Source organism: Phyllostomus hastatus, unplaced genomic scaffold (genome assembly GCF_019186645.2).
Source record: "Phyllostomus hastatus isolate PE091 unplaced genomic scaffold, TTU_PhHast_1.1 phas_scaffold_39, whole genome shotgun sequence".
Classification (NCBI taxonomy): Eukaryota; Metazoa; Chordata; class Mammalia; order Chiroptera; family Phyllostomidae; genus Phyllostomus; species Phyllostomus hastatus.
This window is the reverse complement of record NW_025334028.1, coordinates 10,152,767-10,177,625: the sequence shown is the minus strand read 5'-3', so window position 1 is coordinate 10,177,625 and position 24,859 is coordinate 10,152,767. Positions and strand designations below refer to the sequence as shown.

Sequence of the window (24,859 nt, the reverse complement as noted above, 5' to 3'; positions counted from 1 at the left end):
GTCATGTGAATGAATGTACATGATGAAGCCCTTGTCTTTACAGTGTAGCTGAGCTAGGAAAGCAAGCCATGAAGCAAGAGGTTAAAATGTGGAGCGATGAAAGCCATGGGAAAATGCTGTGGGAGCATAGGAGAGGTATGGAGTCAGGGAGAACATTCCAGACCCAGGATGAGCAGCCCAGGCTGAAAACTCACCTGCATGTGGCAAATAACACAAAGGAGATGGTAGAGAAATGCTGAAGCCAAGGGTTTATATGAGAAAGTGGCAGAGATGGTGACAAACCTGAGGGGAGGAAGGGAAATGTTCACGCTTATGAAGTCAGTTATCCCAAGACATTTTCCCCAATATTTGTGCATGTGTTCAAAAGAAATATGGTATTTCATATTATAAAACTGCCATAATGTAATGTTAATACATTCTGAAAGGTATATCACTAATACAGAGGTTTACTTCACTTCAAAGAATACTGTGGAACATTTGGATTGCCCTTTGGGGATGATTCATAAACATTTCATTATTTTATTTGTGATATATGTCGCTAATTCCCATTTCAGGAGCTGAAGAAGGTTAGTCAAGCAAACAACATTCAAAAGGCTTTCTCCAACAAAAAAAAAGCAGCTGCTATAAATGAAAAAGAGGATGGATCTCAATACACACTGGATTCCAACTAAGATAGAAGAGGAAAAGAGATACTCAGGTTTATTGCTATTGTAAGTGTGAAAGTATTCAATGCAATTAATATTTCAACAAATTGCTAGGATAATTGTAAGCAGATGTTCTTAGAGAGGAAGTATGTTCTAGACTTGCTCTATTATCATTGATAAGTCACTTCACTTACGTTGGGCTGTTTGGATCTTTTGGAATATGAGGGGCCATAATTGCAATGTCTTTAAAATCTCATCCAACTTCCCTATTGTCATGATTTATGTTACTTCCATTTATAAGTAATTAATGAGTTGATTAAGGAAATGAAATAAGCCACAGAACCCTTTGATGCTGAGAAAGAGCCTGAGTTCTGTGACACAAACCACTTGGCGATCTCTGGAGGCCAGCACTTGCTGAGACACTGGCAATTGCTTTCAAAAACCTGCAGTAGATACTCAGGCAAATGGTTAGTTTATCTACTCAAAGTGACAGGTACATGTTGATCTGGAAAAAGTAAATTAACCTCTCACTCCAGGATAAAATTATAGTGAAATAATTTTCCTGGCATACATCTGAAAACCCTTATGCATTCCTTTGGAGCATTCCCACTTAAATTTGACTAGTCACTGCATGGATTCTTAAACTCAAAGAGAAAAAAGCAGCCTGCAAATGAGGCAGAGAGCCTATTGTCAAAAAATCCTGGGATCGATTCCTAGATGCTCCACTTATTTGCTTTGTAACTGTAAGGTTGAGTCATAAAGGATAGAGAAGCCCCATAGAAACATTGAATAAAGAAGTGTTTATTTGTATCATTTATTTGTAGTTGTTAAAAAAGAAAAAAAATGCTTTGTTTTATTTTTCTTGCTCTCCTTTCTTAAAAGAACAAAAACTGGGATAGATGCTTTTGTCTTAAAATGAAATAAAACACCCTCTTGCCTGTTTTAAGACACTGCAGTTTGGCCAAGGTCATTGGTATTATTTGAATTTCACTTTAGTGTAGACTTCTTCAAAAACACATTGAACTCAAAAAGAATAAACCAGTTTAAGATTAATTGGATTCCACTTCTTAGGATAAGTAATCTAGTTTAGTATAAATCCAATAAAGCGTACTTTCTGAACACTAAATGAAGGAATGCATTAGCTGTGCACAGAGAATTGTGTGTGGCATGTACAAGGGCTCCATCATGTCCACCATCACTGGCCCCTGATTACAATGACACATAGGAAATGTGCCTCACCTGAGCCTCCAACCCTAAAATTCCACTCCATAGCCCTTTCTCTCAACCATCTACTAAAGACTCACTGAATGTTTGAGAGAAAAAGAAAGTATGTGTGTGTCCTTTAAAATGCCAGCCATGTGGGTGGTGGATTCAAACAGCACAGGAGTGGAGAGAAGGAGACCAGTGAGGAGACAGTGGGTTCATATGAAATTATTAAATTCTGAGCAAGGTGGTGGCATGGGAATGGAGAAAAGGTGCCAGAAATATATTATTTTAAAATTCTGTAATAACTGTTACCTGGTTGTATAGGAAGTGAGGAAAAAAGGTAAAAGATGGAGGTCTGGTTTGAGTACATGACTGGTGTGGAGTTTAAAGCGTGAGAATACCTGGGACAGCACTCTGCAGTGGCTCTGGCTAGCAGGGCAACTACATAAAGTGAGGCCATCAAGTTTGGACTGAAATCCATCCCCATTTCTCGCTAAGGTGAAGGCCCAGGTATGAATGTTGCACATTATAACTCTTATGAAGGGTGAGTTAGAGGAGGACTTGCTGACCACACTCTCCGGACTTGGCTTTAAGTTGAAACCATGGGACTGGATGCAGCCTTCTGAGGAAGAAATTACAAAGGAGGAAAATGAAACGAACACAGGCACTCAGAACAAGGAGATGGGGAGAAGACAGGACTCCTCTAAAGAGAGTGAAGAAAAAAAGGACAGAACCATTGACTAGCATGAGACCCCTAATGTAAAAAAAAACAAGAAGAATGTAACAGTAAACAGCATAAAAAACAGAAAGTGCCAAGGTGAGCATAGGGATATAAAGCTGTTGGATTTAACAGTTCATTCAGTCATCAGCAACCGTGAGAGGTAATTCCAGTACTGTAGTAGAAATAAATGTAAAACAGCGAAGGATTTAGAGTCAGAGAAAGGCACGGAAGCAGAGACAGAAAAATACACATTTTTCTTGGTGTTAGGAAGAGAAGCTTGGTTAAGAAAGTTGAGTGTTTATTCAAAAGAACTTAGGCACCCCAATGTTCATAGCAGCGCCATTCACAATAGCCAAGTACTGAAAGCAACCTAGGTGCCCATCAGTAAATGAGTGAATCAAAAAACTATGGGGCATTTACACAATGGAATTCTATGCAGCAGAAAGAAAGAAAGAGCTCCTATCCTTCGTGACAGCATGGATGGAACTGGAGAGCATTATGCCAAGTGAAATAAGCCAAGTGGTTAAAGAGAGGTTCCATATGATCCCACCTATAAGTGGAACCTAATCAACAAAACAAACAAGCAAGAAAAATACAACCAGAGATACTGAAATAAACATACTGACAGTAATCAGAGAGGAGAAGGGAAGAGAGGGATAATAGGGGATAATGGGGAGGGGGGATCAAGGAACATGTATGAAGGACACATGGACAAAGCCAAAGGGGGTGGATTCGAGGGAGGGAAGTGGGGATGGCTGGGGTAGTGGGGAGTGTTGGGGTGAAAATGGAGACAATTGTACTTGAACAACCATAAGAAAAAAAGAAAGTTCAGCATTTGTTTGTTTGTAGAGTAGCAGAAACATGAACATTAGTTGTGCACTAAGGATAATCAAAGGTGCAAGTAAGAGAACAATAATTTATGAAGTAAGTCCTAGCTTTATCTTTACAAATATTTTGTTTAAAAGTTTCTGAAACACCAGTAGCCCAGGAAATGCTTTAGCAAACACTCATTAACGAAGTGACAGCTATTTTCAGTGTTCTCATAGCTGTTGGGTGTTTACGCCCCCTTGTGCAGTTAAGGACTCTGGCATGGAATCTTGAGCTCTTCCTTTAGGCTGAGAACCCTTCCTTTCTCTAGGGATTTTTCAGAGAATAGGGTACATGGTTGACCTCTTACTCAGACAGAAGGAAATTGTGCTTTAACCTTCTGCCCTCAAATAAATATCATCCAGTCATTACTCCTTCTGGATGGATTTCAACATTAGGCTGAAAGCAGGAAGCCTAGGTTCTAGGTGAGTAATAACACTGGACTTTGTTTCCTTACTCTGTAAAAAGAGAGGTCTGGGCTTGCAAATTTCTAAGTCACTATTACAGCTCCAAGGTAATCAAATGATCAAAAATCATGTGCAAATGAATGCTTATCCTTTTTTGAAACAATGTAGGTCCTTAACAATGGGGCACACGTTCTACTATGCACTGTGTAGCCATAGAATAGAATATTATGTAGCCATAAATTATTCCCAAAGTGTTCTGAATGATACAGAAAAAGTTCCCAATAAAATGCTAAATAAAAAAGGTAGAATTCAAATATGCAATATCATGCTAATTTTACCAAAATAAGATAAAACAAAAATTGACACCATATCATGTATAGAGTCATAGAAAGAAATCTAACAATAGGAGTGAATACACAATAGTGTAGAACAGGTGACAATAATTTATTTTCCTCTTATATTGTTGCTCTTCATAATCATGGTTGTTAAATCCCTTATGAGTAATATGGGGCATTTTACACCTGAGATTTGCAGGATTGTCTTCAATTTCATTATATTTAGCTCTACTCATAATGTTTTCAAGTGTGGGGATGGAGGACATACAAATGCTATCCTCCCGTGGGACCAGCCCCTGCTGCAGAGAAGCACCGCAGAGGGCACCTCGGTATTAAACACATTCAAAAAGAACATGGGTTTCAGAGAAAAGCTAACATAAAAAGAAACTGGTCCTTTGGATTATTTAACTTTCTTTGTTAGTTTGGAAAAATATCAGTGTTTGCCTAGACTTCTATAATATATGTATAATCTTTAAAAACTATTCTGTAAAATTTTAAGATCACTGAAATCATATTTGTCCTATAAAATTGCTAAGACTCAACCACATTTGTTTGTTCTTTTAAGTTCCTCCTTTGTTTACCAAAAAATAACAAATAAAGTTAATAAAATAAAATGATAGCAATATCTGTAGCAAATATATTATAACTTCCATAATAACTTGTGTAACATAAAACATAAAAAGGTATAGAAAAAAAAGTTGGCACTTTTATGTCCAGCAAATTCTACTTTATAAATTACTATTGACTACGAGTAGCAGAATTTGTTTTTCTTCATAGAATTTACAGTTCCAAAGCATTGTTTGCTAACAGCAACTTCATGATTTATTAAGGGGCAATTCTTAATGAAGTTCTCATGAAAATTAAACAACAAATACTTCGATAATATGACGAGGGACCCCAAATAAAATGGAATTTATTGATAAAAATTGTGTACTTATTCTCACATGCTTAAACTTCAGTCACCTTCAAAATACTCTCCATTTGATGCAATACACCTATCGAAACATTTTTTCCACTGCTAAAAACAATTTTTGAACTAGTTGATTTTGATGCCTTTCAGTGCTTCTGCCATTTTTTCTTTCACCCCTTCCACATTGGCAAAATGTTTCCCTCTGAGCACTTTTTTCATCTGGGGAAATAAAAAAAAAGTAGTCCAGGGGAAGATCAGGTGAATAGGGAGGGTGGGGCACAGAGGTCATGCTGTTTTTGGTCAAAAACTGCTGAACACTCAGCATGGTGTAGGCAGGTGTGTTTGTAAACCACCCATCATGAAATGGGCAAATGCATTGAAAGAGTCTTCAAAAAAAATTCACTGAAGCCAAATGCAGCCTCTCACAATAATCCTTGTTGGTACACTGATACAGATGGGTTTCTAGGACACTCACCTCGTCTGGGAAGCCTGTCCCACAAGGGGACTGCTCTCCAGAAGATAATTCTGTTGTTTTATTTTTTATTTATTTATCTCTGTTGTTTTTTTAATCTCCCTTGTAAAATATGAAGTATAAAACACAATTTTATCACTTTATTTGTTAATGCACTTTTAATTTAAAGATTGCAAGTTACATGCATTCAACCAAAATTTATTGTGTGACTAGGATGTACAAAAAGACCTTGGCCTTTAATCACCTCCAAATTGATCAAAAATACCAATTCAAAGGCATTTTATAGATGAGGACATACCTAAGTCAGTTTGAGCATATTTTCTAAGAGTTAATAACTGAAAATGGACTAACTAAATGTGGATTTTTATGATAATCAGGTAATCATTTTCCCTGTTCAACACCTTCAGAAATTTCATAGCTTCTCTCACCTGTCCACAACCTATAGCATTAAACTTGACAGCTCCTTGGGAACCATAAATCTAGCTCGCTGAATTCTAGTTGTTAAGGGGGTAGGTTCTAAGGCTTCTAGAGAATCAAGAATTCTTGCAAGACAAGGTTATGGTAAGTAGGACCCGTATAAGGCATACCAGTGAACACTAACATGCATTAAGTTGTTCGGTGGTTTCTTCCTTTTCTAGTTTTAAAAAGCATTTCAGATGTAGAAATATGTATTCATAATGGGGCTGAGTCTGCAGGCTGAAGTTCAAGACTTGTGGTAGTATAGTCTCATTATAAAACACATCCCTTCATATATCAAATTTCCTAATTAGGTATGAAAGTGAAAATTAAATTTTGATTAAACTGAAAGACTCAGTCAAGTAAAGAAAAATGCCATTGCATTGACTTAAAATACATATTTTTAATTTTAAGGAGCTGTGTTTCAATTAGAATAATATTTTATTTTAAAATAACCCCCATTGTTTCATTTTATTTAACTGAAAGAGTAGGGGTCAAACATAAGCAAAATCTTTAGCTTTTAGAAATGCTTCTAAACATATGTGGACCCTAAATTCATTGTTGCAGACAAAAAAAAACAGTCCTAATTTATTATTTGAAATGCAAAGCATTTGCCATATACAACACAAGAGGTTTTAACACACAGAAATAATTTCTGCGATGACTATGTGAAATGTGTATTTAAAAAATAACAAGTCAAGAGGGCTTGTAACACAAAAGGCCTCAAGATGTATTTCTAAATGAAGCTGTATAATCAAGTAATTAGCAATAAACACTAATTAAAGTTGGGATTTAGAATTATCCTGGACTCAGCTATTTGTCTACTATGTCTAGGTTTTTTTTCTTGTGTAGAGTTGGATTAATAAAAGTGACTTCTGACATTATTGAGATCATTGAGTAAATAAGGATTCATTTGTTCTGAAATGCACAACCTAAAATATATTGCAAATAAGGAAACATATGGTGCTACAAAATTCAATTTATAAAATAGCTTTATAGTATTTTCAGTCTAAAAGAAGTTACAAATAAGGACACCATTAAAAAAAATCAAGATATCATTGACAAAATTAGTCTTGATTATTTTTTTCCCTAAAGCACAAAGTATACAGACTAGAGGAGGAATATTTTTTCCTTTTCTCTAACTCTTTCCTACCAAGCATTATTCTGCAATTTCCAAGCCATGTATGCATGTGAACAGCATATGAGTGAATGGGATTAAAATAAAATACTTAGTACTTGGTTAATATTAAGTCTGCCCTTAGGATTTGATTAGTCACTGATTCCTTGACATATACCTCCACTGGCTTTTAAAAAGGAGAACAGACAGGACTTTCTGTATTAGATGCAATGATGCCTTACTTGTCCCAGAGCCACTTCCATGGCAACTTCTACTACAGAACACAACTAAGGACTTGGACACAAACCAACAGTCTCCTGAGCACCTAAAATAGATATCACTGGGCTATGCACTTGGGCAGATGGATTTTTTCTTGTAAGAAAATCTCTTGAGCTCTTGGATAATGTTTCATGCATAATTTTTTATAAACTTTTTTTTCTGGTTTGCTTATGCTCCACACAAAAGAAATAATAACTATAAAGGGGTGGCTGAGGTTCTAAGGAGTTGTTACAGGAATGCAAATTATCCACACCAATAAAAAGACAAGGTCACACTTCCATATGAATGGTGGACACAGGAGAAAAATTGTCCTATAAACTTAATACATACAAGAATTTTGAAAAGCACACTGATTATGTGATCTTTTGACATAAGAAATAATAGCCTTATACATCACAGAATAGGCCCCCCCCAAAGTATCATTGCATTATAAAATAATTCTACAATGTGTATCTACAAGGAGAATGCTGAGTAATTCAGAAAACATGAAATTAAATTTAGTTCCCTCTAGAGAGATATCAAAATATAGAATGGATCTCAGAAAGCTAACTATCCCAAAATAGCTAAATTCTTTCTAAAACTTTTGGAGTTTTTAGTGATAACTTGTAAGCTTTCACTTTTTGCAAAGTCCACATGTATAGATCTCCTTAATTGTCTCTATTATTCATCTATTGACAAGCAGGAAATATTATATATTAACTATCAAATCCCCTGGGAAAAGAATGACACCCTGATAATAGGGTTACACCCTGATGATAGGGGTACAGAGTCCCTCTGTCCCCTCCATTGCCACTTAGGGCTATTCCCCTTTTGCTCTGAGACCCCCTCATATTTCAGTGATTTGAAATCTTATTGTAAATGTCGCTCTTCTTAGGAATGTTGTTCCTTTAAAGTGGGCAAGCTTAAAAAAGAAAATTTTCGTTTAAAAAATAAAAAGCAGGCTTACCAGAATTTTTAAAAAAATAAATGTGAATGAAGGGAAGATAGGGTTAAAATGAGCAATTAAATATAGAAGCAACTAGAGGTAAAACCTCAAATCAAAAATGTATGTTTTCCAAGTCAGATCCCCGAAGCTAAGATGGAGTGAGTTACTTCCACCAAGTCAATTAAAGTGCCTGGAGCATCCCTGCCCAGGTCCTCTTATCTGATTGGCTCTACATTGGTTCTATACTTCAAATTGAAGGTACATTAACCTATCCCTCCCCCTCAGTCAAGAACATTCTGTACATTCTATAATGCTAAAGCATCAACCCTCCTTATCCCACACAAACAATACACATAAAAACCTCCATGACAGAAGCAACAAAAGAACAAAGCTAAACTACGAACACTTTAAAATACAATAACGAGTTATCATTTGGCTCCTGAAAACAAAACATAACAAAATGAAATAAAATCCTATCAGCTTCAAATTCCACAGCCACAAAACACCGTAGCTAAAAAAGCTAAGATATTTTAGAGTGTGCTTTCTCTCAGAATAGAGGTAAGGTGGAGAAAATAAGGTCAAACAACCACGGAATACTTGTGCCCAGAAACAAATGAACCCTGAAGGAAATTTCAGTGAGTGAAAAACAGTACCTTATAAGTAACTGGTCTTGTCTACTCACAGCTGTTTCCAGTGCCGACTCTTGTTTAACTGTCTACTGCCTTCAGTTTAAAGTTTATTCTTTTGACAAAAAAGTACGGAGCTTGTCTGGAAAATGCTGTTTGGACATAAATCATTCCTTTCAAAGTGGTGGTAGCTGTATTTAAGCTTTCTTGTAGAGGGGGATAAAAACTCTTCCTGTAGCTAATTTTCTTCCTCCTTTCCTTCAGAGTTAGTCAGTATCCTCCTATCCCATATATTGAAGAAAGACACAGAGAGGAGAAAAAAAAGACTTACTAGGAAATATACCTTAAATAATGTAGTATTTGAGCACTTAGAAAAAGGCAAAGAAAAAAAAAAGAAATGGGGAAACATGGAAAGTACATCAGAGTCTTACGTGTAATTTAGTACAAATGCCTTCATTTTATAGATAAGGAAGCTGATGCCCAGAGAAAATATAATTTGTATAAAATCACTCACATGGCTAATTAGTGCCACAGCTAACAATAGAGACCAGGTTTCACAATTCGCAATTCAATGCTTTTTCCACTACACTCGTGTACTTGAGGGGAAACAGTTTACCTTTTTCTCTGTATCTCTGTATATACCCAAATGAGTTCACAGGAAACAGTGACAAAATTACAATATAAGAACCATCTGTTTCCAGAGAAAACATTTCCCTCCATTTTAAATTTAATACTGAACGTTTCCCTATAATGCCTAATTTCTTTGTATACTTGGGATATAATCTTTTTCTTTGCTGATTTCCCAGAATATTTTTTTTAGTTTTGATTATTTATTTATTTTTATTTTTCAATTACAGTTTACACTCAATATTATTCTGTATTAGTTTCAGGTGAGTAGCAAGTAGTTAGACAGTCATGCACGTTCAGGACAGTTTTGTGTGTCTCAGGAGTTGCCATTCTTCAGGGGACGTTAACATCCCTTAGTCCTTCCCCAGGACCCCTTCTGTAAGAGAGGCTGCTGCAGCAGGTGTGAGAGTCAGTCTTGAATAATTCTACCCAGTATCATTGATATGGTTACATGTCTCATGAACTAGAAACATGTTACTATTTCCACAAACCTCCACTTCTAATTTGTCAGGGGTTTTCTGTATTTTGTTGTTTTTTTTTTTTTGACTACTCATGCAAGTTTATTCTGATTATTACTGATTATATACTTTGTTAAATAAAAGATAAGCAGCATAATGATTTTTATTTGCTGTCTTTCAGATTAAGTTTCCTACTTATATATGAAAATGTTATTTCCTCTAACTAAAGGGGTGATATCCTTAGATTATCTTTAAAATTTTATCCTTTCTGCAAGTGTTCATTCATTCATTAATTCATGTATTTCACAAACTGAATATTTATAAACTTAGCTCATCCTCCCCTTGTGGAATACAATAACTGATAAGCAATAGCTTTTTAAGGGAAGTACATGATTTTCAAATAAAGTCAAAGGGATTAGATGGGAAGGCCAATTTTCTATAACTACCCTTTTTATCCATCTTCACTCTTCAGTCATGTGCCCAAAGTTCATTTGTATCCTATCCACTGAGTTGTCCACTCACAACAACATCCACCCTAGGTGAGGCACCAAAATAGGAAGTGGCCCAGATGGAAACTGCTCTGGTCACTATTAACCTTTCTGTCTGATCTGGTTCCTTAAAACATTGAAGCCAAATATATTTTACATGCTACAGTTCAAAGACACAATTAGAAAATGTTCAGGTTATTCAAGATGCATCTCCAAACTGTTACTTATTCTTTAGCTCAGGAATTTCCTGTTTGGTTTTGATATTTCTCATCTACTTTTAAGATCATGCTGTATCTACACTTGACCTCAATTTTTTTTTGGCAGAAAGCAACATAATTTTGACCAAATAATTATAAAAGTATAATTTTTATAATGCTAACCAGATTTTTTGAAATGTATTTTTCAAAATGTTGAATAATTAATAGGTATTATATCAATTATCCAACATTAATAAGCAACTGAGATTCATAAAACATAAATGTTGAGAATAAAATCTTGTAAAACCATACTTTGTGCCTTTTTGCCACAATGGCAGGACACTAATTCTTAATTAATTTCATCTAGTTGAGCTCTGGGTAAAAATAAATCCCCAAGATATTAACATCTACATTTACACATAACACTAATATGTCAAATATCGTGGGAGTTTGGCACACTGATAGAAATTACTTGGCTTTACTAAGAGCATTCTGTATTTTTCTCGTACTTCTTAAACTTTACTTTTGATTTGAACATTTTGGCTTTTGTCTGTTAGGAGCAGCAGGAAGGAAATATGAGTAAAACCTTGAAAGAGAAGTGGGCTGTGAGGAGACACAGAGATTGAGACAGAATGAGTCAGGATGATTCAGGGTTGGTGAGTGGACTTAGGAAGGAAGGTGGAAGAGAAGTCATGTAGCAGCAGGCTGTTCAGAACAGAAGTGGGTTGAACCACAGACAATGAATTATAGGTACTGAATTAAAAAACCAAAGTCTCTCAAAATAGGTTAAACAAAGAAGGAACTAGTAATTTTGGTGACCAGTGCAAACAGCAGGAAATTGGCCCTCAAATGTACTTTGCAATTCATGACATGGTTCATTTCTACCCATTGCAAGGGAGGCAGGCACTGTCAATATGTGAATTCAACACATTATAAAATAGCACAATGACATACAACCATTTTTTAAAAAGTTTCTGTATATTTAGGCTGCAGGTTGCCCCGCATACTCCAGGTATGCTTTGGATTTCAGAATGTTTAGGTATTTTAGGGAAATACTTCCTGTGTTATGAAGGCTTGACCTGTGGTGTTGAATTTCACTGAGGGGAGAAGTACTTACAGAAGAGATGAATTCCAAGGCAGACTATATTAACACAGGCAAGACAGTTTGAATTCTCTAACTCTTGATCTCCTCCTCTCAGTTTTCACGTTTATAGTCACATTGAACGAAGGCTTTTACTAAGGAATCCCAGAGAGCAATTTTGTGATAGCAGTAAAGGGAAGTGACTGCATGAACAGCTAATGGATTATAATAGTCTATGCTTGGGAAGAGATTTCTCACATGGAAGTTTTTAACAATCCCAGGAAACAAATGCACATAGTAATCTCAAGCATCAACTCTCTTGAATGAATTCGAGCATATATCTACTTTGTTGCCCATCTCCTTTCACGATCTATTTGCACAACAACTAGAGTGGTTATTCCTCTCTTCGTACCCTCTAATGGTTTCCCTTCATTCCTTTGTTTCATACTCCCCAATGACTTCCCATCATTCCCCTGCTTCATCCCTACAATACTTTTCTACTGTTCTCAGTATAAATCCAAAAGCTTAATCATGGGTCCCTAGGCCCTGAACAATTTTACCACAGTTTATCTTCCCTACTGATTTCCTAACCTGATAGTCAATGTGTCTACAATGTTCTTCCCTCATATCTTCTCAGGACTACCTCCTTTTCAGTGCACAAGGCTCATTTCCAAAGATATCCCCCAGAAAGAAGACTTCTTGACCACTCTAACTAACCATCTTCTCCTCCACATATACTCACTCTCTACCCTATTTCCCTATGTTGATTTTTCTTCATAGCGCTTACAACTATACACAATTATCCTTGATACTTTTTTACTTATTCATTTAAGTAGTTGGTTAGTTTAAATACATTTACTGTATCTCCTCTAGAATACATTTTATAAGATTGGAAATGGCTTTCTGTCTGGCTGCGGCAATGAGATAATTCAAGACGGATGCTTACAAGCACATCCAGGAGCTACAGAAGAAGCAGTTCAATGTGATGAGCTTACTTCTCAGGATGCACTGCTGGTAGTACCTCCAGCTTTTGGAGCTCCACAGGGTCCTCCACCCCACCAGGCCTGATAAAGTGCGCAGGCTGGGATACAAAGCCAAATGAAGTAATGTCATATTTCAGATTCGTGTGTGCCATGGTGGCCACAAAAGCCCTGTTCCTAAAGGTGTGACCTGGGGCAACCCTGTCCATCACAGTGCTAACCAGCTAGAGTTTGCCTGAAGCCTTCGGTCTATTGCTGAAGAGCAAGCTGGGCACTATTGTAAGGCTCTGAGAGTTCTGAATTCTTACTCAGTTGGTGAAGACTCCATGTACAAATTCTTTGAGGTTATCCTCATTGATTCATTCCATAAGACCATCAGAATGAATTCTGACACCCAGTGGATCACCAAACCAGTCCACAAGCACAAGAAGATATGAGGGCTGACATCTTCGGGCCACAACAACTATGGCCTTGGAAAGGGCCACAAGCTCCACCACACTATTGGTGGTTCTCGTTGTGCAGCTTGGAGAAGGCACACTACTCTCCAGCTCCACCATTACTGCTAGTATGTGTCATGTTTGTAAAATTCTTTCCTAATAGACAATTTGGAACAGTTGAAAAAAGAGATCAGAAATGCATTAGAAGTTATAAATAAAATCAGAAGCATAAGATATGTTTTTAAAACCACGTTACTCCCAGTGTTTAGAATAGTGTCTACTATAAAATAGGCATTTGACAGATATTTCTTGAGTGAATTAATTATATTCCCTGCCTGGGTTACTACTCTTCAGTCAATAAAAATGAACATAAGTCCATAAACATGAAAGGCATAGATGAATCTACTTCTGCAATGGACTTAGCTCTGAAAATCTCCATGTGGCTTAGAGGGAGGCATCACAGGAAATAACAGCCCCCACGGGGCTGTAAGAATTTATATCTTGGCTTACAAGTTGCCTCTAAGCCCTTAACTTTGTTAACGCAAAGATGAGAATACACCTCTGATTTCATAAAATATCCTGTATGGATATATGCACTCAACTAGATATATGATTACACTTACTAGAAGGTCCTAGGAACTTCCGGATGTCTCTTTTTTTTCCTGAACTCTGTAGTAGTTGCCTTTATTGAAATAGCAGATATCCTAAAGCTAATTCTATTCTTTCCAGGTGGTTTCAAGAAATTGCTCTCAGCTGCCAACTCTTCAGGAGCAGAAGCTAAATCTTGGTATTCACAACATATGTTTTCTAAATGAAAAGGGGACAGACAAAATAATTTTAGAGAGGTAAGCTCACAGATAATTTAATCTCCCACCTCAATTCTCCTCCATACTGATGCAGAGCTCTCCAGTGAGTTGTAAATTAGATTTCCTCTCCTATCTCATGTCCTACTGATTCCTAATTACCTGTTCTAGTGAGTCAGCCTCTCTGGGTCCTGGGGCTCAGGCATATTGTGGGATAATGTGACTGGCTCAAAGCAGTCTGGGTCCAGCCACATCAGAAAGGTGGGTGTGTGATGGCAGGCAAAGAGGAAATGATTCTTTATTTGGAAGAAAATGACTTTCCCCAAGCAACAAAGCAGCTGTGGTCCTTAGGAACACAGGTAGAGGAAATTTCTGGCCTGAACACTCTTGATCCTCAGTGGTAAATAAAATAATTAGGATTATTCTTGAAAATAGTCACCTTTTTATGGTACTAAGTATATATTAATCTAAGTAGATAAGTGGCATTAATTTAGTTAATGAATCAATGCTACAAAAATTTATTGATTGTCTTCTATGGACAGCCCTTGTGCTAGGTAATGATGTTTGTATAATTATTTCTTGTTATCTCATGGGATATCTTTTCTTTATCCAGAATACAAATTTCACCAGGAAAATAAGGTAAAATTCCTTCTTTCCTTCCATTCTTTTTTCTTTCTTTCCTTTCTTCAATTTCTTGAAGCCCATATGGATGAGTCCATAAAATGCACAATGCTTGGGTATAAAGAAAATGACAAAAATCCTGTATCAGGAAACTTACCCTTTGGAGGTAGGAGTTTATAGACTATTGAGGAGATTAACATGAGGTTATAAGAGTGTGCATCAAAGAGCAGGAAATCAAGATGGGGATAGACCATAGAAGGCTTCCTTGAGAAGATGAAACCATGACACAGTTTGAAAGCAGGAGAAGGAGAGGGTTAACATCCCAGGTAGGAGACAGGGCACCTTTAGATAACTTCAAGTATTTATCATGGAACTGAAATGTAGAATAAAAGACATAGACTAATAGATAAAATATGCAGAGGAATATAGGCAAAAGCCAAGCTCAGGAATTTGGTTTTTATCCTGAAGGTAATAGGTAGCTACTAAAGTATTTTAAACAGGGGACATTTTGTTTTTAGAACATTAAGTGGAGAAAGAATTTAGGGACAGGTAGTTTAAAGGACTATTTAAGAGGTTGTTACTTTATCCAAGTAAGATGCTGTGGTGGTCTGAAATTAGGTAGTTGGGCTTGAGAGACAGAGATGGACTTGAAAGATATTTAAAATTCCCCATGGTTAGGAAGATGTGGGAAAGGCAAACTTACTTGCAAAATCTCTGTAAGATCATTACAGAAAAGTGTATCCCATATTAGAACTGCATGGAAATGTAGTAAGTCTTCATTATGTAAAAGACATTTTTCAAACTTCTGGTCAAGACGGAGGTGTAGGTAGACATGCTTTGCCTCCTGGCACAACCACAAGAAGAATTACAACTAATGTCAAAACAAAAAATACCCAGGACTACCAGAAAGCTGAACTGTATGAAAGTCCAACAAATAAGAATTTAAAGAAGCCATATTCATCCAGACGGGTAGGAGGGGTGGAGTTTCAGAGTCAGGACTGGGTGGATGTGGTGTGACACAGACAGACAGCAGCAGCGAAATGGGTGGTCCCATATTCACATGTGGTGGATAAAAATTAGGAGGGATACTCAGAAGACAGTGATCCCAGGCCCAGGCCAGGCCACATAGCCCAGGGTTCCAGCACCAGGAAGATAACGCCTCAAAACTTCTGGCTGCAAAAACCAATGGGGGTTGGGGCAGTGGAAGAAATTGCCAGTTTCTCGGGAGAAGCTACATAAAGAGCCCTCACAGACTTAGAAAATTGCAAAACAACCCACTCTGGGAATCACCACCAGGGCAAAGGCTAGAAAGATACCAATTGCATATGGGAACTGGGTGGAGTGACAGAAAATGGGGCAAATGCCAGGAAAACCTACAGAAGCCAGGCAGTGGCATTCTCTCCTCTCTGACACCTCCCCCCACAGAGAGCCACAAAGTGCTGAAGCCGGTTGCCCAACCTTGGGGAATACCTAAGACTCCACCCCATACAACTTAACAGGTACGCTAAGAGAGGGAGTCAAAGTACCTCCTAATACACAGAAACAAACACAGGGAGTCTGTCAAATTAAGGAGACAAAGAAATATGGCCCAAATGAAAGAACAGAACAAAACCCCAGAAAAGGAACTAACTGAAACAGAGATATTCAACCTATCAGATGCAGAATTCAAAACACTGGTGATCAGGATGCTCAGAGAACTCACTGAATGCAACAGAAACATAAAGGAAGAAATGAAGGGTACACTAAGTGATATTAAGAGGAATCCATAGGGAACCAACATTAAAGGGAAGGAAGCCAGGATTCAAATTAATGATTTGGAACATAAGGAAGAAATACACATTCAACCAAAACAGAATGAAGAAATAATAATTTTAAAAAATGAGGAGAGAATAAGACTATGGGACATCTCCAAAAATGCCAACATCCGAATCATAGGGGTGCCAGAAGGAGAAGAGGAAGAACAAAAAATGAAAACTTATTTGAAAAAGTAATGAAAGAAAACTTCCCCAATTTGGCAAAGGAAATAGACATACAAGTCCAGGAAGCACAGAGAGTCCCAAACAAGTGGAACCCAAAGAGGAACACACCAAGACACATCATAATTAAAATGCCAAAGTTTAAAGATAAAGAGAGAATCTTAAAAGCATCAAGAGAAAAGCAGTGGGTTATCTACAAAGGAGTTCCATAAGACTATCAGCTGATTTCTCAACTTTGCAGGCAAGAAGAGACTGGCCAGAAGTATTCAAAGTGATGAAAAGTAAGGACCGACAACCAAGACTACTCTATCCAGCAAAGCTATCATTTAGAATGGAAAGGCAGATAAAGGGCTTCCCAAGCAAGGTAAAGCTAAAGAAATTCATCACCAAACCATTATTACATGAAATGTTAAAGGGAGTTCTCTAAGAACAAGAAGAAGATCAAAATGATGGACATTAAAATGATAACAAAGTTATAATTATCAACAGCTGAATGTTAAAAACAAAAACAGAAAAAGCAAACAACTAGAACAGGAACAGAATCATAGATATGGAAATCATTTGGAGGGTTATCAGCTGAGAGAATGGGAGAAAAGGTGCAGGGATTAAAAAGTAGGTACAAAATTGACAAGGGGATGTTAAGAATAGGAAATGGAGAAGCCAAAGAACTTATATGCAGGACCCATGGGCATGAATTAAGGGGGTAACTGCTGATGGGAAAGGGGGTACCAGGTAGAAGGGGCAAAAGGGGAAAATTGGGACAACTGTATAGCATAATCAATAAAATATAGTTTAAAAAGACATTTTTCATAAATGCTCTCCATTTACAAATGGGGAAGCTGAGGCACAAGAAAGAGTGATAGCAGAATTTGACTCATATCCATCTGATTACAAAGGCCTTATTCTTTACACTAAATTTCTCTTGGAGAACATAAATTTTGAACTGGGGTGACTGGGCTCGAAGAGATTAGAATATAATTTAGCTGTATTTTAAGGGATTCCTTAGGCGGAACTGCTTAGATTTTCTAGGCATACACATGTGCAGATTTGAGGTCCAAAGCACAAACAATTATATTTGTGCTGTTTCTGTGGAACTACATGTTGAACTACCCTGCAAAACACTAATCTTTCATGAAATTCCTCTACCATTTAGCTTTGGAAGATTTATTTATACTCTATATTCGGACAGCCAGTTGAAACCAAAATAAAAGTGGACTTGGCAGGTACCCAGGTTCAATCAAGTCCAATATTGAGTTTTGAGTAGAAAAAAGTTTGAAAGAAAAATCAGTTTCAATGAATCTAGGAGGGCAAGAGGTGAACTCTTAAGACATTGAAAACAGAAAGAGACAGACATAGCTCCAACAGGAAACAATGTTGAGATTTGTCTTAAAGTTGGAATAGGAAAATTCCTTCTCTAGTGTAATTTATATCTACTGTGGGTAGGGTAGCCATATACTTTTGTTCAAACCTTGGCTCTTTGAGAGTAAAGGAGGTATTTTTATTAATTACAGTGAGATAGCAGATAAAAACCAGGACTCTTACAGGCATACCTGGATATATAACACCCTACCTACAGGTTGGCATTAAACCTGATCTTCAGATGATGAAAGTATCAAGAATGAGGTCATAGGTCTTAGAGTAACTGGCTTTTAATGGGAGGCAAGACAAATAAAGTCAGAATTCTTTTACAACTTGGACTAGGTGCTCAATAAGAGGCCAGATCAACTGAACCACTGGGATATATTAATTATTTTATTTTACATTTTTTAAAGATTGATTTATTTATTTACTTTTAGAGAGGGAAGGGAGGGAGATAGAGAGAGAGAGAGAAACATCAATGTGCGGTTGCTGGGGGTTATGGCCTGCAACCCAGGCATGTACCCTGGGTGGGAATCGAACCTGCGACACTGGTTCGCAGCCCGCACTCAATCCACTGAGCTACGCCAGCCAGAGCCAGTTTTACATTTTATTGTATTAAAATTTAATACAGAGCAATGCAAAAGACCTCATTTAAAACAGTTACCGATAAAGTATCACTTTCTAATCTCAAATAAGCTAACATATTCACGTAAACATTTTGGGTATAAACTATATTGGTATAGTTTACCACTATATATTAAACTATATTGGTATAGATGGATGCTCCTGGCTATTTTGATTCTTTAAAAATAAGCTTTACTTTTAAATATATTAACCATCAGTGAATCAATATTAATAAACACCAAACTGAGTCAAATTTTAATCCACTCTCATGCCCACACCTGAATTCTTGTCTAAGATAGGCACATCTTTCCATATATAACAAGGTTCCTTACTAAACTAGACCAAGGAAAGGATGAGCATATACAAACAACCAACATTACCAGCTACAGATAGGACATAAGCCAAAATTAAATAGGTTTCCAACTTTGGTTCTATCAGCAACTAGCTGTTTGACATTGGACAAAACAGTTCACTCCACTGGGGCTTAGTTTTCTCTTACATAAAATGAGAGGATTTAGTAAGATTACCTCAGAGGTTTAGTCAGATGTGAAATTTAACTGTTATCTAAGATAATTATCTCACATACATTTTAAATTTGCTCAAGGTTTATTTATCTGTGAGGATGAGGATGATATATGTTGCATCATAAAGAAATTTAAACAGCCAGTTATTGACAAAAGAACTGTAATAGTAAAAATGATCATGATTTTTTTAAGACTTCCAAGAATACAAACATAGGCAATGGAAGACATTTCATTTTTTTTTTTTAGCATATACTAGAAAGACTATTAGGATTTTCTTAGGGGAAATGTCATCAGATGTAAAATGCTGAACCACATTGTGCTTAATAATTTTTAAATAGTAGTAAGGTTCTTGGGGCTCCCAAAACACACTGAGGGTCAAACTTCCTGAGTTTATACAGAAAAAGATTTCCTTCAGAAGTGTGAAGCTGCTTCCCTGTGTTGTCATTTCTTACAAGTAAAGAATGAATCCATATTTATAAGACAGAATGTTGGAAATGATTAGAGGAGGCACCTTTCTGGTCTTAATCTTTGACAAGCTCCTAGACACACAGGCATGGTCAAAAATAATGAAAACAAATTGCCCACTGATCCTGTGCCATTCAACCTCAGGGTTCAATGCAATCAAATACAAGGAAGCTGGACTTTTTCCTCATATTATTTTGATTCCTTTTTAATACAGAAGTAATATATTTCCTTATAAAAATATAAACAGTGAGAAATTATATAATGTAAACTTTAATTTTCTTACCCTCTGAACCCTCACCATACTCTTCTTAAGAATTAATCACTCTCAACATTTTATGGTACATTCATGAAGGTTTATGTATATATGTATGTACATATATATCTATTTATCTATCATCTATAACTATCCACAAATCTGTATATCTATGCACACACACACGTATATCTACAAATGTTTTTGAAAAAAATAATCTTCCTGTACTGCAATTTTGGCACAGTCATTAAACCTAGTGATTTGTACAGCCTAGCCAACAAACAAAGTAATAAATGTGTCCCCTTTCCTGTCATAAAATCTCTCCTCCATCTTTAAACCCCTGGGCCTATCTGTGCAACTTATCAGATGGCAAAAAAAAATTGCAGTGATATTTTTACTAGCAATCAAGATGCTTAGCAATGAGTACCTATTAAATGTTTACTGATTTGAATGAATGGGTGAATCACATCAAGGACCTGAATCTCATTCATGAGGGTAAAGCTGCCAAGAAACAGCCATGTGTGAATTGACATCCATAGTATCCATCTCTGTTTTTATCAAATTGAATTTTTGAATGTGTCTTAATCATTGCTTTGTGTGGGGATGACTGTTTCAAACTGAATACTGTATTTTTCATCATCATTATATGACCACTAAGCAATAAGAAGTCTGACTTGAATAGATTCCCCTCCTTCATCATAAATTGGTCTCTGTAGTGTCTCCATCATTTTAATCAACACTTTGTTGGATCTATCAATCCCAGTATCTTTGTTGAATTTATAGTATCTGGTGAAAAAAGTCAAAACGTTTCCCACAGTCTTTCTATAAAACATACTATAAGCCAGCATTTAGCCTGCAGTTATTGAACCAGTAAGCTAATCACTGGCAGTTTTAGCCTATCCAGAAAATAATTTTATTTTTCTTAGAAATTTTAGTCAGTATATTCTTTATGTTTTCATCCTTGAAACTACATTTGATAGTCCCTTGGTCTTGCAATGAACTTCAACTGTTAGTACTTTTTCCTCACAAGATTCAGCGAGTCTATCATTGCCATGTTAGTCATATCTTCCTAGGAGAGACTATGCATGTGTATTTCAGTCACGAGGAGAGGTGTCATCAGAATTTGCTGTGGAATGTTAGAGTGTTTCTATTATTCAAATTCAATTTGTTATTGATAAGTATATGATTTTTAAAGATATAAGACAGATGGGACTTCCAAAAGTAACAATGTAGTTAGGAAAGATGAATAAGTACTGAGGCCTGGGGCACTCCAATGAAATGTTAGATGTATTAGTAGTGTATGAACAGGGATTAAATATACTTGCATGAGGATATGTTCAGTGAAAAACTTTGGAGATGCCTGCTTTCACTCAGTTGAATGTGGTAACAGAAATAACTGTGCAAGTGTAGAAGGTCTATGACAGAATGAGTGAGTCATCATCGTATTTTTAAAACTTTTATTTCCGGCTAATTTCAAAATCACAGAAAGATTTTAAGAATACTACAAACAAAACCTATATACATTCTACCCTTATTTACTAATTCTATCTATCAAACTAGATAGATAAATGCATATCTATCAAAATGCATATCATTTTTTTGGAATCATATGAGTTAGTTGGAATTATTGTACATAATGTATATTTCCTAAGAGCAAGGATATTTTTGTCCATAGCTTCAGTATAATTTCAAAATTATGAAATTTAATATTGATACAATATTATAATCTACTCCACAGTCCGTACTCAAATTTCTAAATTTTCTCACTAATTCATTTTAGAGCTACTAAATTATCCACTTCAGGCTCCAAACAATAGTCACACATTACATCTGGTGTCATTTTTCTATATTCTCTTTAACATGGAACAGTTCCTCAACCTTTTTTCTAATCTTTATTGATCTGGAAATTTTTAGAGGGTACAAGCATATTACTTTATAGACTGTCTCAGTTTGGATTTGCCTACTATTTTCTCATGATTAGATTCAGGTTATGCATTTTTAGCAGAAAAGCCAGAGAAGTAATATTGTGTCCATCTCAATACGTCATATCATGCACGGTGTCAGACTGCCTTTTTATGGTTTTATTTTTTCATTTTTAATGTTTTATTGTTTGTGCCATTACAGATGTCCCATTTTCCCCCTTCACCTCCCTCCACCCAGCCTGCCCCCCACTTCCACAGTCAATCCCCATACCATTGTCATGTTCATGGGCCCTTCATGTATGTTCTCTGATTAATCTTATCGATATTGATGAAGTGAACTTTGTTTCATTTTTTATCATACTCTCACTTAGTAGTTTTAGCACCCATTGATTATTTTCTAATTCTTTCCATTGCTTCTATATTAGCTGACACTGTATTGTAAGAAAGAGCTTTCTCATCACAAAAATTTACTTATATAAATCAATACAGTATAAATTCATGATTTTTAAAATTTTATTGAATTAAAATTATTTGATTAGCTCAATCCAATTATTTTATTATGTACTTTATTTTTAAAAAAGGTTTATTATTTACAAGTCCTGGAAATTACGTGGCACACCTAGGAAGGCACCACAAAGTCACAAGTAGAAAGATAGAATAGTCCTTGGCTTCTGCTTTTATTAGGGTCAAGGATGGAGCCCAAGGAATTTAAAGCATGGCAAGAGGATCAACAAGCAGCCAAAATGGTCAGGGATTGAAATCAAACAAAGTCTCTAAAACAAAGGAGTGGTGGGGGCTGCTTTTTTATTATTAACTTTAATACTTAATTTATTTTAGATTTAGCCAGTGGGAGGCTGGCTTCTGTGTCCTTTCGCTATGTCACTATCATTCTTTGAGTACTTCCTTAATTTTAGGCTTTGTTATGTTTCCTTTTCTACTGTTCTCACCTTGATTTATTTTAATGGAGAATGGCACTAGAAACCAAGTGCCGAACGTTGGAGAAGTTGCTTCTAAACTCTCTCGCCAGAGCAGCTAATGAACATTTATATATATGTGTGTACACACATTATATCATTTAATTTTTTAATCATATGTTTTGAGTTTTGACAATATAATTGAATTCTTGGGTTAAAAATATGGGAGATTATCATATACATTTCCTCTCATCTCTCCACCTTCTCCTACTTTTATTATATAAAATATTGACAAAATAATAAGGTTATATCTGCTTTCTGCTCTATAGACTTATTTTTGCCAGTTGTTTAATGTTAGTCTCATAGTTACATTAACTCAATGTCACTGTGTTTATCATATATTCCCATTCCCAAGTTTTTTATTTGATTCATTTTTGGTTTCATGAAATTCACATTTGAGTAATTTTTGCAACAGTGGTATTGTATAATTGCAGCTCCTACTGGACACATTTTCATTGTTATCACTTTGTTATTCTCAGAGTTGCACTGTCTTGTGGCACTCAAAATTGCTTTGAAGAAGCCTGAGGTAAGTATGGTTTTTCCCCCTTTCTACATAACTTGATTTTATCACCTGAATGCCAGCAAAATGTTTTCTTTTCCCTTAATGTTATAGAATGAGGATATGTCCCCGATACTTATGTTTTATGTCAATTTGATGTTCTCATTTAATCTGCAGATGCAGGTACTCCTTTCACTCCACTTTTTTTTCTTTCATTATGTCTTTAAATATTTTTCTTAGTCCATGTGTTAGTGTTTGCACTTAAGGATAGCAATTAGTTTCTTTTTGTTTACCATTTTTTTGGAAATTATTCTAATTTTTGTGTCTCCTCTCTGCTTTCACAGCCATTTCTTCCTTCCTGCCAGTGATCTCATCTGCTGTTCTTTATATCTTTCTTGATTCTAGCTTATTTGTATAAATTTATAAAGGTCTTTTTCAGTGCTCAATTTATCTCTTAACTCAGAAGAACTTTTTTTCTGTTGTTTTATTTTTCTGTCTTTGAGCTCACATCTATGGAATTCATGGTTTCTTTAGGTAATGTATTTTCTTTTATAATGCCTAGCATTGGGTACTTGTGGAGGACTTTAGATTGCTACCTTGTTTTTATCCTCTCTTAGATTTTTTTCAATCTGTATTTAATTGCTATTCTCATTTGTTCTCATCTTTTCAAAAGCATTTTATTTTTATTGTTGTTGTTTTATTATAGTATGGTTGCAGGTTGTTCTGCGACTTCACTTCACTTTGTTCATAGTTAGCACAGCAGCTGCTCTAACAGTCTCTTCTCAGAGTCTGTGAGGGGGAACCTCTTTGGCACCCTTCCTGCCTTGTGAGAACACTGTTTATCTTTCCTGCAGAGGAAAGGCGATTCTTCAGGTGTTGGTAAATTCTTTGGCTGTACCCTCAGAATATCTTAAGATTTTCAACTTTAGAGCAGCAGTTTATTTCCTCAGCAGCAGCTTGCAAAGAATAAACAAAAATTAATAAGATAATAGGCATCATAGCATTACATATATAAACATGTACAGCCTTCTCCAGCCACATCAGATCATCACTTGTCAGACAAAAACAAGGATAACAGAGTTTAACTCCTACCAAGAATGTCATGGTTTAGGAAGAGCCTCTTTTTCTTTCTACAGTTATATCTGACATTTGATACATCCACTCGAAATACTTTACCACTGCTCCAACTAAAATATGATATTGAAATTTGAAAATATTTTTTCTCTCCTTTAATGACTTGCCCCTCTATAGAAATCTTTATGCCAAAAAACAGATGTCATTTTTCTTCTTCCCTCCCAGGTACTGAGGTTGGTGTTGTTGAGATGCTCTGTTTAAGTCTCCAGTACTTTTGGTGTATCTGAACATGCCTTCTTCCCCTTCTACAGGAATGCTGTAAAGTGTGCTAGGGTGTCAGAGCACATAATAAAGGTGATGAGGCATTCATGTGTGAGTGCATGAGTGTGACTGTGTCATGGTCACAGAAAACATGTATAACAAACATGTAAAAATTGTAAAAAACACATATCTCTATGGAAATGGATGTTTAGAAGTAAGTACTGCAAACTGGAGAAATATTTAAATTTATTCAGACTCAAAACATTAAATA

At 36.0% G+C, this 24,859-nt stretch overlaps 1 protein-coding gene and 1 pseudogene across 5 annotated transcripts in view; one reads left to right on the top strand and one right to left on the bottom strand.

Moving 5' to 3' along the window:
* The window catches only part of LOC123806698, a 52,063-nt pseudogene extending 38,701 nt beyond the window's left edge, over nt 1-13,362 (top strand).
* ARHGAP24 (Rho GTPase activating protein 24) overlaps nt 1-24,859 on the bottom strand; it is a 478,629-nt gene that overhangs the window by 188,020 nt on the left and 265,750 nt on the right. The window contains exon 1 of one of the 5 annotated variants that reach the window (XM_045820122.1): nt 8,993-9,240. The exons of 2 other annotated variants lie outside the window; for them this stretch is intronic. The gene's annotated coding sequence lies outside the window, so the exon portion shown is untranslated. Of the gene's footprint in view, nt 1-194; nt 213-8,992; nt 9,241-24,859 lie in introns of those variants that run through there. 2 more of the 5 variants (XM_045820124.1, XM_045820126.1) reach the window with 2 other exon arrangements.